General features: G+C 40.5%; 1 protein-coding gene across 13 annotated transcripts in view; it reads left to right on the forward strand.

The window, feature by feature from the left end:
- The window catches only part of ANKRD44 (ankyrin repeat domain 44), a 417689-nt gene that overhangs the window by 25534 nt on the left and 377024 nt on the right, over positions 1 to 15131 (forward strand). The gene's annotated exons all lie outside the window — the stretch shown is intronic.

The following is a 15131-nucleotide window of genomic DNA, read 5'->3' on the forward strand; positions in this document are numbered from 1 at the left end:
GGGGGGTCTGGTGATAATAAGGTCTTTTCTTAGCCAATTTATTTAAAAAGATAAATAAACCAGGTTTTGCTATAGGAATGCGTGCACATGTCGGGTCTGTGCAGCTCTGGGGGGAGGGGGTAAGTAAACATTTGAATTAAAATTGTTGAAATAAATTCTGATGTTCTTTTAAGTTTTATTTGTTGTGCAGAAGGTGTGCGGAAGAAGGGGTAGTCTTATACGGCGAGTATATAACAAACTCTATATTTTAACTGTAAAAGTTGGGGGGTCGTCTTATACGCCCAGTCGTCTTATACGCCGGCAAATACGGTACTTATCCCTGAGATTGGTAGCATGGAATCTTGCTATTCTTTGGGATTCTGCCAGGTACTTGTGATCTGTATTAGATACTGTTGGAAATAGGATGTTGGTCTGACCCAGTATAGCTATTTTTAGCACTATACAAAAATACATAGATCAAATGGATATACAAATTATGGAGTCCTTTTTTTTTTTTTTTAGTTCAAAAAGTGTTATTGATTTTATAAAAGATGAAATACAAAGCCAACAATATGCTAGAAAAATGTGACAGTAGTTTGGAAGTTTTATCCAATCCTAGGTAATCAATGGGAGAGGTCAAGTGTAGGAGTAGCTTTCTCTACTGGTAAACACACTGGTGTACCACCAGAATAGCCAAATCACATAGATTACTGTTAGAGGAGGGTTCTTGTACATGACGTCTCTGATTGTTTACCTTGACCTAGCCCAGGATGGGGTGAAACATGGCTACATCCGGATCTTTAGAATCAGAAGATTTAGAATCAGAAAATAATATTAAAGATTGAACTAGGCCAGTTACTGGGCAGACTTGCACGGTCTGTGTCTGTGTATGGCCGTTTGGTGGAGGATGGGCAGGGGAGGGCTTCAATGGCTGGGAGGGTGTAGATGGGCTGGAGTAAGTCTTAACAAGAGATTTCGGCAGTTGGAACCCAAGCATAGTACCGGGTAAAGCTTTGGATTCTTGCCCAGAAATAGCTAAGAAGAAAAAATTAAAAAAAAAATTTAAATTGAATCAGGTTGGGCAGACTGGATGGACCATTCGGGTCTTTATCTGCCGTCATCTACTATGTTACTATGTTACTAAGTTTTTATCTCCATGTAATTAGCATATTTTTGTCTTGCATTTGCTTGCGGATCTCATCAGCCTTTCCTGCGTATTTGCTTAATTAGTACTATACTTTACACAACATGCTAAGTCAAGCCTGGCCTAACATTTCCCTCCCAAAAATTGCTCTAGCAATAATTTCACTGTCCTAAGTATTCCTACATTTTTTTTCCCAGGGCTAGAGGGGGTGGGGCTTGGGGGAGAGACAGTGAAGAGGATCAGGCTCTGGAGGTATAGAAAATTGAATAAATAAATGGAGAGGTGGCATTTGAAGGGGTCAGGCCGGGGTATGAAGTAGGAGGGGAGAGCAAGGTGTTGGGTCTGAGAAGGGCAGAGGGCAAAAGAGGTCAATGTAATTGGGAGTGAAGGTAGAGACTGGAAGAGACGACCTTGGGAGCCACTCTTATACTTTCCTAGGGGAATTCTGTACAAAAATCCTGCATAATTTTTATATAATACATTTTAAACTAATTACACAAAGACCTTAATGTTATAGTATGCCATTTTGATCTTTATGAAGCTTGTAGAAAATTGTAGAATATCTGATTTTTTTGCACAGCTTTCTAATTTGTTTCTATGCACATATCATCCAGGAATATCATTTGGAAGAAAAATAAATTAACATTGTGTGTGTGTGGTGGTGGGGGGGGCGGGGGAAGGCAAGACCAGGCTTGGTAGTGGAAGGATGTCATTTAAATACATTTATGTAAAGGTAGAGCTATTCCTATAATGATATGTTTCACATCAGTTTTGGGTTTAAAAAAAAAATTTTTTTAATTGATTTTTCAGACTACAAATGCGCAATAAATGATTCACATATTTGCACCTTACATAATAAGCGCAACAAAACTTACAAATATTACTGCACAATGAAATTTCTCCCACCCTTCCAACTAATAAACAAATATAATAAAACCTTCATGAAACTATTCATAAAATCTTTGAATCCATTTCAATTCTATTCCCTTCCCCCCCCGGATGTGTATGATTACTTGTCAATAAAATAAAATTAATTATTTCTCTTTACAGTATTTAGCCAATGGCTCCCAAACATCCATAAAATTCTTAAATTGTACGGCCATGCAACACCCCATTTTACATGTATAATACAGGGATTCCCACCAGAATGAGTAATTCAGCCTATCCCAGTTTTTCCAATTTCTTAAAATAAGTTGCATGGCAACTTTCTGTCATTACTAATAGAAGTTTGTTATTTCTCATTGATAATTGGCTTTTAGCTCTCATAAGAGAACCAAATAAAATAGTATCATAAGATAAAGCCACTGGATTCTCTAACATATTATTTACTTGGTCCCAAATAGACCTCCAAAACTGCAGTATCAAGGGACAATAGTAAAGTAAATGATCTAAAATCCCGGCTTCAAGATGACAATGCCAGCATCTATTAGACTTGGAGCTATCTAATTTATGTAACTTTTTAAAATTAAGATTTTTGATGAGTTACATACAAAACACAACAACAAAACAATCAAACAATAGCAGAACCAGTAACGTCTTCCGTGTTAATCCTTCACGAAGACCTAAAGGATCCAAACCCCTTGCCAAAAGACATCAGTTTTTTTAAAAAATAACTAATTTGAAAATGAGCATCCGGCCAAGATCTGTACTTCCTTTGAGCTACAGCACATGAGGTGGCCTGTCCAGGAAGTGTGAGTGACCTGGCTGATTAATCTGAAAGCCAGTTTGGTGTTGCTTTATATAGGCTTTGGCGTTTTGACCAGCCTTTACTTGCAGTATTTAGGTCTAGCAGATTGCCTGACCTGTGTGATATCAATTGTGTCTGAAACGGTTCATCAAAGTCTATTAAAAGGAGTTTGTTGTCAGCCACTGTTTTTATGCACATTTGATTTTCTTACTTGCACTCAGTTGGTAGCCCGACTGCACATTACATTTTTATTTATTTATTCATTCATTCAGTTTTCTATACCGTTCTATCAGGGGAGCTCAGAACGGTTTACATGGATTTATTCATGGACAAGCAATTTTTCCCTGTCTCAGCGGGCTCACAATCTATCTGATGTACCTGGGGCAATAGGGCGATTAAGTGACTTGCTCAGGGTTACAAGGAGCAGCGTGGGTTTGAACCCACAACCTCAGGGTGCTGAGGCTGTAGCTTTAACCATTGTGCCACATTCTCTCCTCTTTTGTACTTTTTTTTGTTTGGGGGGTAGGACTTTTCATTTTATTACATTTCAAACCCACATATCCTCTTAAATCTAGGTGGCTTACAACAAACATAAACAATTAAAACTACATTTGTAAGTGATTGTATTGTGCAGTTAGATTTCAACCACATCTGAATATGCTATTTGTTTATTTAAAAGATCTATTGCCCACGCTGTCTACCATTCGAGGCAGGATACATTTTATATCCCTGTCAAAACATAATGGTAATAAAAACATTACATACTTGAGCTGTTGATCTAGCTTCTACAAGGCCCTTTTAGGTTCCACATGTCATCTTTTGAATTATTAGCTATTTCTTTCTTGATATGGTTATGTGCTTATCTTAATTTGTAATTTTGTTACTTCATGATTCTTGTTTTTACTATTCATTTTTATCAAATGTAAGTTGCTTTGTTTTGATGGGTTACTGGGAAGCCATATATCAAATATAGGCGCCTTTTTATGATGTTGCGTTAGGATTTTTTATTGCAGGCCACTGCGGTAAAAGCTCTAATGCTCATAGAATTTCTGTGAGTGTCGGAGCTTTTCCCAAAGCGGACATTATTAAAAAAAACCCTAACCCAGCTTCATAAAAGGGGGCCATAATAAACTGGAATACAAATAAAAATAGTGTAAATATACAGAGATTTTAACAGTGAAAATCACAGAAAGGAAATGTATGTATTTTAGAAAGAGGAAGTGTTATTGTAAAATGTGAGTGAATTATTTTTCAGAGACCAACAATCTACATTTTAGTACCAGAGTTACCAAGTGACTCTGCTTCTGGAAGAAGATTTTCTCATTGCGTTCTGGTATTTGCAGTTTTCTTTAAAGTGTGCCAAAAGTTAAGTGTGATAATTCTGCTCTCCTTCCAAGCCTTCTGTAGTTTTCTGAGGGCCAGATCTGCTGTTGATGGTGTCCCCTAGTCCTTATGGAAATAATAGAGACCATCTCTTCCTTTTATTGGTCCTCATCTGTGGAATTAAGAGCCTTCTTATGGCCTCATTTATTATTTTGTATGAAGAAGAGTAGTTATCTGAAAGGCTCATGAGTTAATAATGGCAAGACAGGAAAGACTGGGCTATTCTGAGAAGACCACTTATCTTACATTGAAGGGTGGGAGGAGAGAGGTGCGGGGCAAAGTGAAATTTCCTCTTCTGGTTCAGGTGTACTGTCACAATCTCTCTTCTTGCCTCGGTGCAGGGGATCCTGATGAGCATCTTATATAGTGGTCTGGGTAACCTCTCCAAGTTTTCTTGCGTTGTTGGGTGTGGTCAGTCTTGTGAGGTGGCTCTGTGTGTGTTCACATTAGTCCTTTCATTGATGTCCACATTTCTACAGCAATATAGAATGAGGAAATCAGAAAAAGTTTCCCTAAAACCAAAAATTTATATCAATAAGTTCATGTAAGTGAGAAATCAAAACTTGCCTTTGATCTTGGGGCCATTTAATGTTTAAATCACTCCTAAAATATTTGAATTTTGAGAAATGGAGGAAAAAAAGGCTTAAAGCTGAAAAACCTCCCTCCCCCTCTGATACAAGCATTGAAAAAGTCATAATTGAAGCATAGATTCTCTTAAGCTGACATATAAAACAAACAGGATGGAGAAAAGGCACTGAGCAATGTTGCTTTTCAACAGGAAGTCATGAAAACTGCAGTGCTTATAAAAAAAAAAGTGTTTACACAGAATGAAGAAACCAAAAATATCTTCTTGAAATTTCAGCTACTCAATCTCTTGCACTGCATCCACATGGAAAAGCCAAGAATTCTTCTGGGGAAATGTGAAAGCAGCAGTGCCAGGATTTTTGTTTTGCTTGGGATTGTAGTTTTCAGGTTCTTTGGCTTTCCTCCGTTTTCTATTTCTGTTTCATATTTTTGGTTTGAAGTGGCAGCTGCTTTTAGAATAGTACAGGAGAATGACGTACTGTATTTCCAAATGCAGAAGCTGAAGAATTCAAAGCAGCATGGTTAACAGAGGGAGATCTCTCTCTCTCTCCCACACAATATATACGGACTCAGATGTTTTCCGCTTGCTTTTACTGGGTTTCATTAGTTTGAACTTAAGTTCAAACTCAAACTGAACTCAGCTTAGAGGCTGACCAAATTGTGGTTTTAGTTATGGTGCTGAAATTGGACCAGAATATTTTTTTCTGCTTAGTTTCAGTTTTAGCCAAAAGGCTGAAACTGTACTTTGGGTTAGATTCACTAAGATTACCTTTGCTGGGCGATCTGTGGCCGAGTCTTCCCGGGCAATCGATTCACCAAGCCTCCTCATGCAAATTAATTCAATTGGAGGCACGCCCCACAGCGACTGCACGGATCGCTGTAGAACGATTCTGACCAATGTGCAGGCCATCTTTTTTGCATGTAGATGGTCTGTGCATGCGCTTGCTCTCCTGACTTCTCTCTCGCTCCCTAAAAGGACTGACAGCACGGAACAGAAGAAAAAAGGAAATCAACTGCAAGAAAACATGATCTATTTGTTGCCTATGTTGCCACTGGAGCTTTTCTGTCAATTGTTCCATGATTGTGGCCTGCATCAGGATTTTTCAGTCGAATGAGTTTAAACAATCTGCGCTGAGACCAAGATTTTTCTTTTAGTGATGGCGGAGAAAAGAAATCCTTTTATTTTCTCATATTGGCTATTAATCAAAAAACAAAGCCCTTCTTGAAGAAAAAAACAGGAAGCTGACCGAGCTTGCCTCGCCTCGGAGAATCTCTGAACAGTCGTCTGTGTCACAAGTGTTTCTCGAGAGAAACCCGGAGCCGGAGGAGAGGTTCCTGCTCTTGTCAGAGATCGTCACAGAATACTAGGGCATCAGGAACTGAAGGGAGCAAAATATGCGGTTGCCCAGCAAGAACTGAGGGCTTCTAATTGTGCATTTCTCATTTGGGAAAACTGTTTTCCTTATCTCTGCAAGACATATGAGTTTCCCGCATCTTCTGTTTCTCTTCTTCGATATGGAGTACAGTAAAACCTTGGTTTGCGAGCATAATTCGTTTTCAGAAGCATGCTTGTAATCCAAAGCACTCGTATATCAAAGCGAATTTCCCCATACGAAATAATGGAAACTCAGACGATTTGTTCCACAACCCAAAAACTTTAATGCAAAATACTATACGTACTTGTATTGCAAGACCTCGCTCATTTAGAACAGTCACTACACTCCCAAAGCGTTAGAGAGAGAAGAACCATCGGCTCAGTTGTGATGATGTGACGTGTGTATACTGTATGTATTCATATTGCATGACTTTGCTCATTTAGAACAGTCTTCTCTTCTCTCTTTCATTTTTCTTTCCTTTTTCCTTTACTGCTCTCTCTCATCTTTATCTTACATATCCCTTACATGCACCTTCAATAATTGGAGCCTTTGCTCCTCTATAGCTAAACATAGATTTGTATACTCTATATACAGAAAGCTTTATTTTGTTTCTATGTACTTTAAATGATTCTTGTATCCTTTAAAATACTTAATAAAAATTATTGAACTGAAAAAAAAAAAGAACAGTCAATAGACTCTTGCAGTGTCCGAGAGAGAAGAATCATTGGCTCAGTTGTGATGTGTGTATACCAGTGGTCTCAAACTCAAACCCTTTGCAGGGCCACATTTTGGATTTGTAGGTACTTGGAGGGCCTCAGAAAAAAATAGTTAATATCTTATTAAAGAAATGACATTTTTGCATGAGGTAAAACTCTATAGTTTATAAATCTTTCCTTTTGGCTAAGTCTTAATAATAATATTGTCATTTATAGCTAAAGAGACATATGATCAAGACTCTGATTTATTTTACTTTTGTGATTATGATAAACATACCAAGGGCCTCAAAAGAGTACCTGTCGGGCCGCATGTGGCCCCCGGGCCGCAAGTTTCAGACCACTGGTGTATACTGTATGTACTTGTATTGCAAGACATTGCTTGTATATCAAGTTAAAATTTAACCAAATGGTTTTGCTTGTCTTGCAAAACACTTGCAAACCAAGTTACTTGCAATGGATATGGAGGAAAGCAAGTTAACAGTACCTTTTTTAAAAAAGCTTTATTGTCGTGAGCCCGTGGTTTTAACCCGCGGGGCTCCTCACGGTGTGTTCTGTTCCAGTCTGGAACAGAACACGCCATAGTGCAGCCCCGTTTTAAACCTGCAGGTTAAAACCATGGGCTCGCGAGTAAGATGGCTGCATACATCATGAGAGCAGGGTGGCAGAGAGCAGGACAGCCGGAGAGGATGTGAGCGACTGGTCCCCAGCAGTCACTTCTTTTATGATCGGCCAGCCCAGTCAGTGTTCCTGATTTTGTTTACTGAATCACTGCCTTCCTACTGTGCATGCTGTTTCTCCACATTTGCATGCGCAGATCAGATCGGAGGTTGATCGGCCACAAGGTTAGTGAATTGGGTCGGTACATGATTGCAAACACAATCAGTGAGCTTAGTGAATTGGGCCCTTTGTCCTTTATCTGCCTCTTCTCCCCTCCCCGCCAAACAGGAGTTGCCTTTCCCCCTTGCTCACCTATAGAGACCCTCCAGGCCTATTTTACAATCCCTGGCATTCTAGAGGTGTAAAATAGATCTAGATCAGGGGTGTCCAACACGTCGATCGCTCAGGCGTCCCCAGTCGATCGCAGAGCAGGTTCTCTTCTTCCCTTCTCTTTTTTCCCCTCCTGACTGGCCTGCTCCTGAATTCTGCTGCTGCCTCCGCTGCTCAACATTAAAAAAAAAAAAACCCAGCTTGGAGAATTTATGCTCCGGGGGCTAACGTGTGCTTGTACCGGCTTCCCTTCTCTTCCCTCTGAAACCGGAAGTTATGTCCAGGGGGGGGGGGGGGAGAGAAGGGAAGCCGGCACGCACATGTTAGAACCCCATTCGCGGGCTAAAGCGGGAGACAGGTCAGTGAAGCTTGCGATTTGCTCTTCTTGCTGCCAGGTCCTGCCTACTTTCTGTTTCCTCAAAGGCAGGACCCGGCAGCATTTCTCCCAATAGGTCGATCTTGGGCCGATCAGCCTTCCTCTCCCCGACGTCAATTCTGCCGTCGGAGAGGAAGTTCTGGCCAGCGGAACTTCCTCTCCGACGGCAAAATTGACGTCGGGGAGAGGAATGCTGATGGGCCCGAAGCAAGGAGAGCTTGGCCGGCGGCGGGCGGCTTTGGGGGCCTGTTATCCGATGGCAGCGGCAGTGGCAGTGGCTTGGGGGAGGGCAGGGAGGGAGAAAGAGGGCAGGCAGGGAGACAGAAGGAAAGAAGAGAAACAGAAAAAAAGAAAAGGGGCATGAAGAGAGAAAGAAAGAGAGGGCAGGGAGAGAGGAAGAAAACGTTGGGGGGGGGGGAATGAGGTCAGGAGGAGAGGAAGCATACAGGCTAAAAGAAGGGAAGAAAGATTGGATGCACAGTCAGAAGAAGAAAGTGCAACCAGAGACTCATGAAATCACCAGACAAGGTAGGAAAAATGATTTTATTTTAAATTTAGTGATCAAAATGTGTCTGAATTTATATCTGCTCTCTATATTTTACAATATGGTCCCCTTTTACTAAACCGCAATAGAGGTTTTTAGCGCAGGGATCCTATGAGCGTCGAGAGCAGCGCTGGGCATTCAGCGCAGCTCCCTGCGCTAAAAACTGCTATCGTGGTTTAGTAAAAAGGGAGGGGGTGGATATTTGTCTATTTTTGTGTGGTTGTTTCTGAGGTGACAGTGCATAGAGTCATCTGCTTTGACCTCTTTGAAAAAACCCCGGAATAGGAATGATAATTAACAATTCTATGCGTACAGTGTGCGTTGTGTTTTTTTTAAATTTTATTGTTGGTAGATCATTTTGACTTGGTCATTTTAAAAGTAGCTCGCAAGCCCAAAAAGTGTGGGCACCCCTGGTCTAGATTGTAAAATAGGCCCCCCAGGGGGCCTATTTTACAATTCCCAGTCACTCGTGCCCATGCTGGCTCTGCTCTCAAAATGGTTGTGATGATCTCTAGTGGCAATCTCGTGAGACTGCCGCAAGAGGTCATGGCAGCCATTTTGAAATGGGTAAGAGCAACTGGGGATCACTCTTGCCCTGACTACTTCACTAGGCCACTAGGGATTGTAAGGTACAGGCAGTCCCCGAGTTACAGTCATCTGACTTAAGTACAACTCGTACTTAAGAACGCGGTTGTAGCTTCATTTTATTTTACTGAGCAGTATTTCCAGTGGCACAGACTCCTACACTTCTCCTGTAGCAGATACAGGAATGATGCCGCGGTTGTGGCTTCATTTTATTTTACTGAGCAGTATTTCCAGTGGCACAGACTCCTACACTTCTCCTGTAGCAGATACAGGAATGATGCATGGCCACATTAAGAACAGTATGTTGTGCTTGCTGTACCTTAGAGAGAACACTGGTAGGGACAATTGGCCCTTTTGTCAGCTGGGAGCAGAGTAAGCTTCAAGGATCTTAAAATCTACAAGTTCTGAGTTGCATACAAATTTGATTTAAGAACAGCTTTAAAAACATAACTTGTTTTTAACCCGGGGACTGCCTGTAGTTGGTGGAGGGGAGCTATGTTTTGTATTTTTTTGTGTAATGCGATTGCAAGTAATGCATAGTAGTTTATATGGTAAATAGTGTTCGAAATAAATGCTTTTGATACAAAAGTTTAGCAGGAATTTAAGTTTATAAATTTGGAATGATAAACTCTTTAAGAATTAGCCTCTCTGTAGAGATATGACATCAACTGTCATTCCACATGTGGTGCAAAGTCAGCCACTGTAAAAGCATGTGGTTTTTAGTTTGTTTTCATTAGCTGAGGTCTTTGGTTACAGAAGCTATTTTGCTTGGAGGTAAAATATAATCTTTCATTATTTAAATTGTTATATCGTATATTCTGTATTGGATATTTCCAAGCTCTATTGGGTATGATGAAGATGCAGCGTTTTAATCGAACTTGTGTGTGGAAGCTAGATTCTGAGAAAGGAACCTGCAATGATTGCTTTGAAGCTAAAGCACTGATCAAGCTGATAGTGTTATATTACAATGAAACGAAGTTTACATATTGGAAAATAGTTTGAGAAATGTATTGCGCTTGATTTTTCTGAGTAGTTCTCACATTCAGTAGCATCAATGTGCTTTATTCTGGATTGTGCATCAAGTTTGTATAGGGGATTGGGATTTGTATACTGCCTTTTTGCAGTTACACAACCACACATAAAGCAGTTTACATACAGGTACTTTAAGCATTCGAATCCTCCACCTCTGACTCATCACAGGCCTGTCTCCGGGCCTACCTTAAGCCATGCTGGTCCAATGGTGAGCCAGGGCAAAAGCAATCCTCTTATGCTCCTTCCCCATTCAGTCTCAAATCAAAATGGCTGACGTGAGTTTCCACAGTGGTCGCTATGTTTGTTTACTGCTTTTTTATGAAGAGATTCAACCAAAGTGGTTTACAATGCATTAAATTGTAAACAGGTGCTCTTAAGTATTCTATCTGTTCTGGCAGGCTCGCAATCTAATTGTGGTATCTGGGATAATAGAGTCATAAGGAGTACACTGGGATTGAACTCACATTAGGGTGCTGAGGCAACAGCTTTAACCACTAGGCCACCCTGCCACTCCACAGTAACTTTGTGAGATTGCCACGAGTTCGGTTTATATTCGAGTCAACCGTTTCCTCCTCCCCCCTTTTTTGAGGGGAAAAAAGGTTACCTCTGTAGATGTTCAGATGGGTCTATATTTGAGTATATACGGTACTTTCTCTTATTTGTGCATAAAAAGTTGGTAAATTCTTTTTAACACATTTCTCAGAAAGGTCCTGTCTGAAAGGATATTTAACTACATCTGCATTGACTTGGAAACCTAACCATGTTTTGCTTTTGAGAAGTCTGTTTAAAATGACTCTCAGTTGTCAGCTTGTGCTTGTATCGATTTCTCCTCAATTCAAATGGATAGTAAAGTCAAACTTCTTGGAGTCATTTTAGACAAGGACCTCACCTTTCACCAACAAATTAGTGCAGTTATGCAGAAATGTTTTCATAAGCTTAGGCTCATCCGCTCTATTTCTTCTTTTCTTGATTTCCCTCCCCCCTTCTCAATATTCTAATTCACTCTCTTGTAATTTCAACCATTGATTATTGTAATGCTCTTTATCAAGGTATATAATCCAGAAAGAACTCTGCCGTCTACAACTATTGCAAAACACTGCTGTCAAATTAATCTATCATGCAAAAAAATTTAATCACGTCACTCCTCTCCTCCGTAAAGCACATTGGCTACCTATCACTCATCGTCTCACTTATAAAATACTCCTCCTCACTTTTAAAACAAAAAAACTCTAACCAACCAGCATTTATAAATAAACTTTTGATCCCACACTCATCATCCAGGACCCTCCGATCTAACAATCAAAACCTACTTTCCATACCGTCAATATGCGAACTGTTTTACAATACTACTCATAAATCCATTTTTTTTCAGTTACTGCTTCTTCTTTGTGGAATGCCCTCCCATTAGATGTTCGATTAAAGAACTCGCTTGGAAAATTTAAAACCAAGCTCAAAACTTTTCTCTTTTAAGATGCCTTTACTCTTTAGTACCAGCTTCCGCTTCTCAAACTTCTAATTTCTGTGAAGCTCTGAAACATCAAACGCTTCTTCTGAAGCGATCCCCTCCCTAATGACTTGCCACTCCCCTTTTACCTCCCATTTTTTAAATTAATTTTACTTCGAAGTATTTTAAACAACTTCTCCTTTCCCAACTTCCCTTTTGTCTCATGTACGTTAATGTGAATTTGCCTAGTATTTTAATATATGACAAAATATTGGTTTTATTTACCCATTTTAACAGTTTTCTACAATTTTTTTATATTGTACACTGTTTTGATAGACGGTATATCAAAAATAAACAAACTTGAAACTTTCAGTTCTTAGGATCGGAGGTTGATAATCTCCTGTGCGTTTAGCAGAGGGTTGCCAAATGTAAGCTCTAACAATTCCCAGTGGGCCTTTTTGGTTCACATTCACACATCTAAACTTTAGTTTTTGGTTTCATCCAAAACCAGTGATAAGTTTAAATAGCAGTTTCGATTTTGGCCTAACTGAAAAAAAGCAGGTTCAGTTGGCCTCTTAACTTGGATTCTTCTATTCAAGCAGAGGAACTTGCTTGAATAGAAGAGTATAGAAAATGGAAACATAAAAGCAGCAGAGGGAACTGGGGAGAAAACCTTAGGATTACCTTATGGCTCCAGAAGAAGGAGGACAGATCGAGACATCCAGGTTTTACTTCCATTGAAATCAATGGAAGTAAAACTCTGATGTCTCAATCCATCCTCCTTTTTCTGGAGCCGTGGAGGGGCATAATCGAAAGGGACGTCTAAGTCCATTTATGTCCATCTCTCAAGTCGTCCAAAGTTAAGAAGAGCCTAAGACACATTTTCGAAAGATACGTCCAACTTTATTTACTTTCGAAAATCGTCTAATTATACGTCCTGCCGATCTGATCGTTCAAGCCGCTAAATCGTCCATCTTTATACCACATTTCCATCCAAAACGCCTAGAACAAGCCCTGTTGGACGTGGGAGGGGGTCTGCAAAGTGATGGACTGCACACCCAGACATGCCACCTAAATAGTGGGGTACCTTACAGGGCACTGCTGTGAACTTCACAAAAAGAGTGCCGTGGCTTCTCCTCACTACAGCTCCCTTAAGGTGATGGTGAGGCCCCCCAAACCACCTCCAGAATCCCCATGACCCATTTATCTACCACCCCAATAGCTCTTATGGCTGTAGGAGCCACTTATATGCCAGTAAAAAAGGGTTTTGCGGGTGTATAGGGCAGTGCACATGTTTAAGTATCAATGCAGTGATTACAGGGTCTTATGGCATGGGTCCCTAACCCACCCCCAAGACGACTCAAGCTGCCTCTGGGGTGGACGACTAGGCTTTCCTATGCCAGGCGGTCAGGTGATGATGGTTTGAAGGCTGAAATTTAAAGTTGGGGTAGTGTGTGGGGGTCTGTGTTATGTGTTTTCAGTGCGTATCTGGTGAGTTTAGGTGGGTTTTTGTGACTTAGACCACAACATCCAAGTTCCGTCTAGGCTCTGTTGTAAAACTTTCGGTTATAAATGCTGTATGACTAAGTCTAAGCCTGCCCATGTCCTGCCCAACTCCCGCCCTTGACACGCCTCCCGAAACGCCTCGTTTAGCTTTGGATGTTGAGCGGCACTATAAAGGCCTAGGTCATTTAGAAATAAGTCCAAATCCCAGTTTTATTATCGGCACTTGGACGTTTTTGAGAAATGTTCGTCCAAGTGCCGACTTAGGCTGGTTTTTGGACATTTTTCTCTTTCGATTATGAGCCCCATATGGTAACACTAGAAAACATGGCTGAGGAGAAGAGGGTTCTCTACAGGGCTAGTTTTAGGTGGTTGCCTAGGATGGCAGCTTGTGGGGGTGGCAAAGAGCAGCTGTAGTCAAAACAAAACAATCGATTTGACTGCCATGCAAATTCAAAGAACCATTAGCTCCTACTTTTGAATGCAGGGAAGATGGACAGTTTCAAATAGCCCTTATACCTTGGTAAATGATTTTTGAAAATGCTCTAATTTCTGCATACAATACATACAAAGCTAAGCTTAATATTTGAGTATGCCGTCCAGTTATGCATTTTTATAGGAGAAGTGGTGGGATGATAACTAAACTCAACAATCGTTGAAGTCTTGGGAGTGGGCAGCTAGGGGCTTGAAAGTTAAAGAGAGGGGCATAAAACTGTACCCTGGCCTGGTTATCTAAAACAGATGTGCTAGGGTAGGGAAGTTTTGGGTGCATGGGTATTGGAGAAATAAACCAAAATTACAATATCTTCTCCAGTTCTAAACGCAGAGTATGATTGTGCATTTTTGTACATTTTAGATGGCATCGCAAATCCTATAGCCTTCCCACTTTTAGTACTTTTTCATTTTGGAACAGTCCATCTGGACTCTGTTTCTTTTACCTCACTTCTGTTGCAGATTGGAAGATCCTCTCTGTGGTTTGCTATAAATTATACTATTCTGTAATTTACACCTTTTTTACTTGATTTGCCTATATGTACACCCACTTCCAAACTATGTACCATCACATTTAAGTGCAAGTTTACTAACTACAATTTCCTTGTCATCAACAGCAGATGAATCCAGAGACTAGTGGTTGATGGACGTAATCCCACTAGTCTCTGGATTCATCTGCTATGACTAAAGGAAAGAAAATTAACAGGTAAGGACATAATTTTTCCGTTGGCACTGACCCATGTACATGCTGGTGTTAGGTACATTTTTAGCATCTAAATATAGGCACCCTGTTATAGAATTATCTTCTTCATATCAGAAGTTAGGTGCCTAGATCGGATAAATTTAAAATTTTTACTGAGCTCCTAAATTTAAGATACCTAAAAAGTAGGTGATCAGAAGGGGTGGGAGGAACAAAGGGCAAGTCTCTCAGTGATATTTCCCAGGGCTATGTTCTTTATTTGGGAGAGTGAAGAATAGGTCTAGGCTTAGGTGTTTGTTTTCAGTGATGATAGGCTCAAAATGAAGGCTGAAAATAAGTTTCTAACTTGAATATCTACACTTAGGCACTGAGCTTCCTCTTTGAACACAACATCCAAACTCCCAAATAAGGGAAAAATTTACTTATTTGGCAGACTGACCCCATGTGTGTCCTAGGTTGCTCCATTTAGGGGGTCAAGCATCACCAGTTTGGAAAATGGCTCTCCAGAGGCAGGAATGAGTGGGCATCGCGCATGCCCCTTTTTTAAGGTATGTGGGGTGGGAAGTGACCTCGAGGGCCTGTGGATTCATTGCACTAC

The sequence above is a fragment of the Geotrypetes seraphini genome, chromosome 5 (assembly GCF_902459505.1).
Source record: "Geotrypetes seraphini chromosome 5, aGeoSer1.1, whole genome shotgun sequence".
Classification (NCBI taxonomy): domain Eukaryota; kingdom Metazoa; phylum Chordata; class Amphibia; order Gymnophiona; family Dermophiidae; genus Geotrypetes; species Geotrypetes seraphini.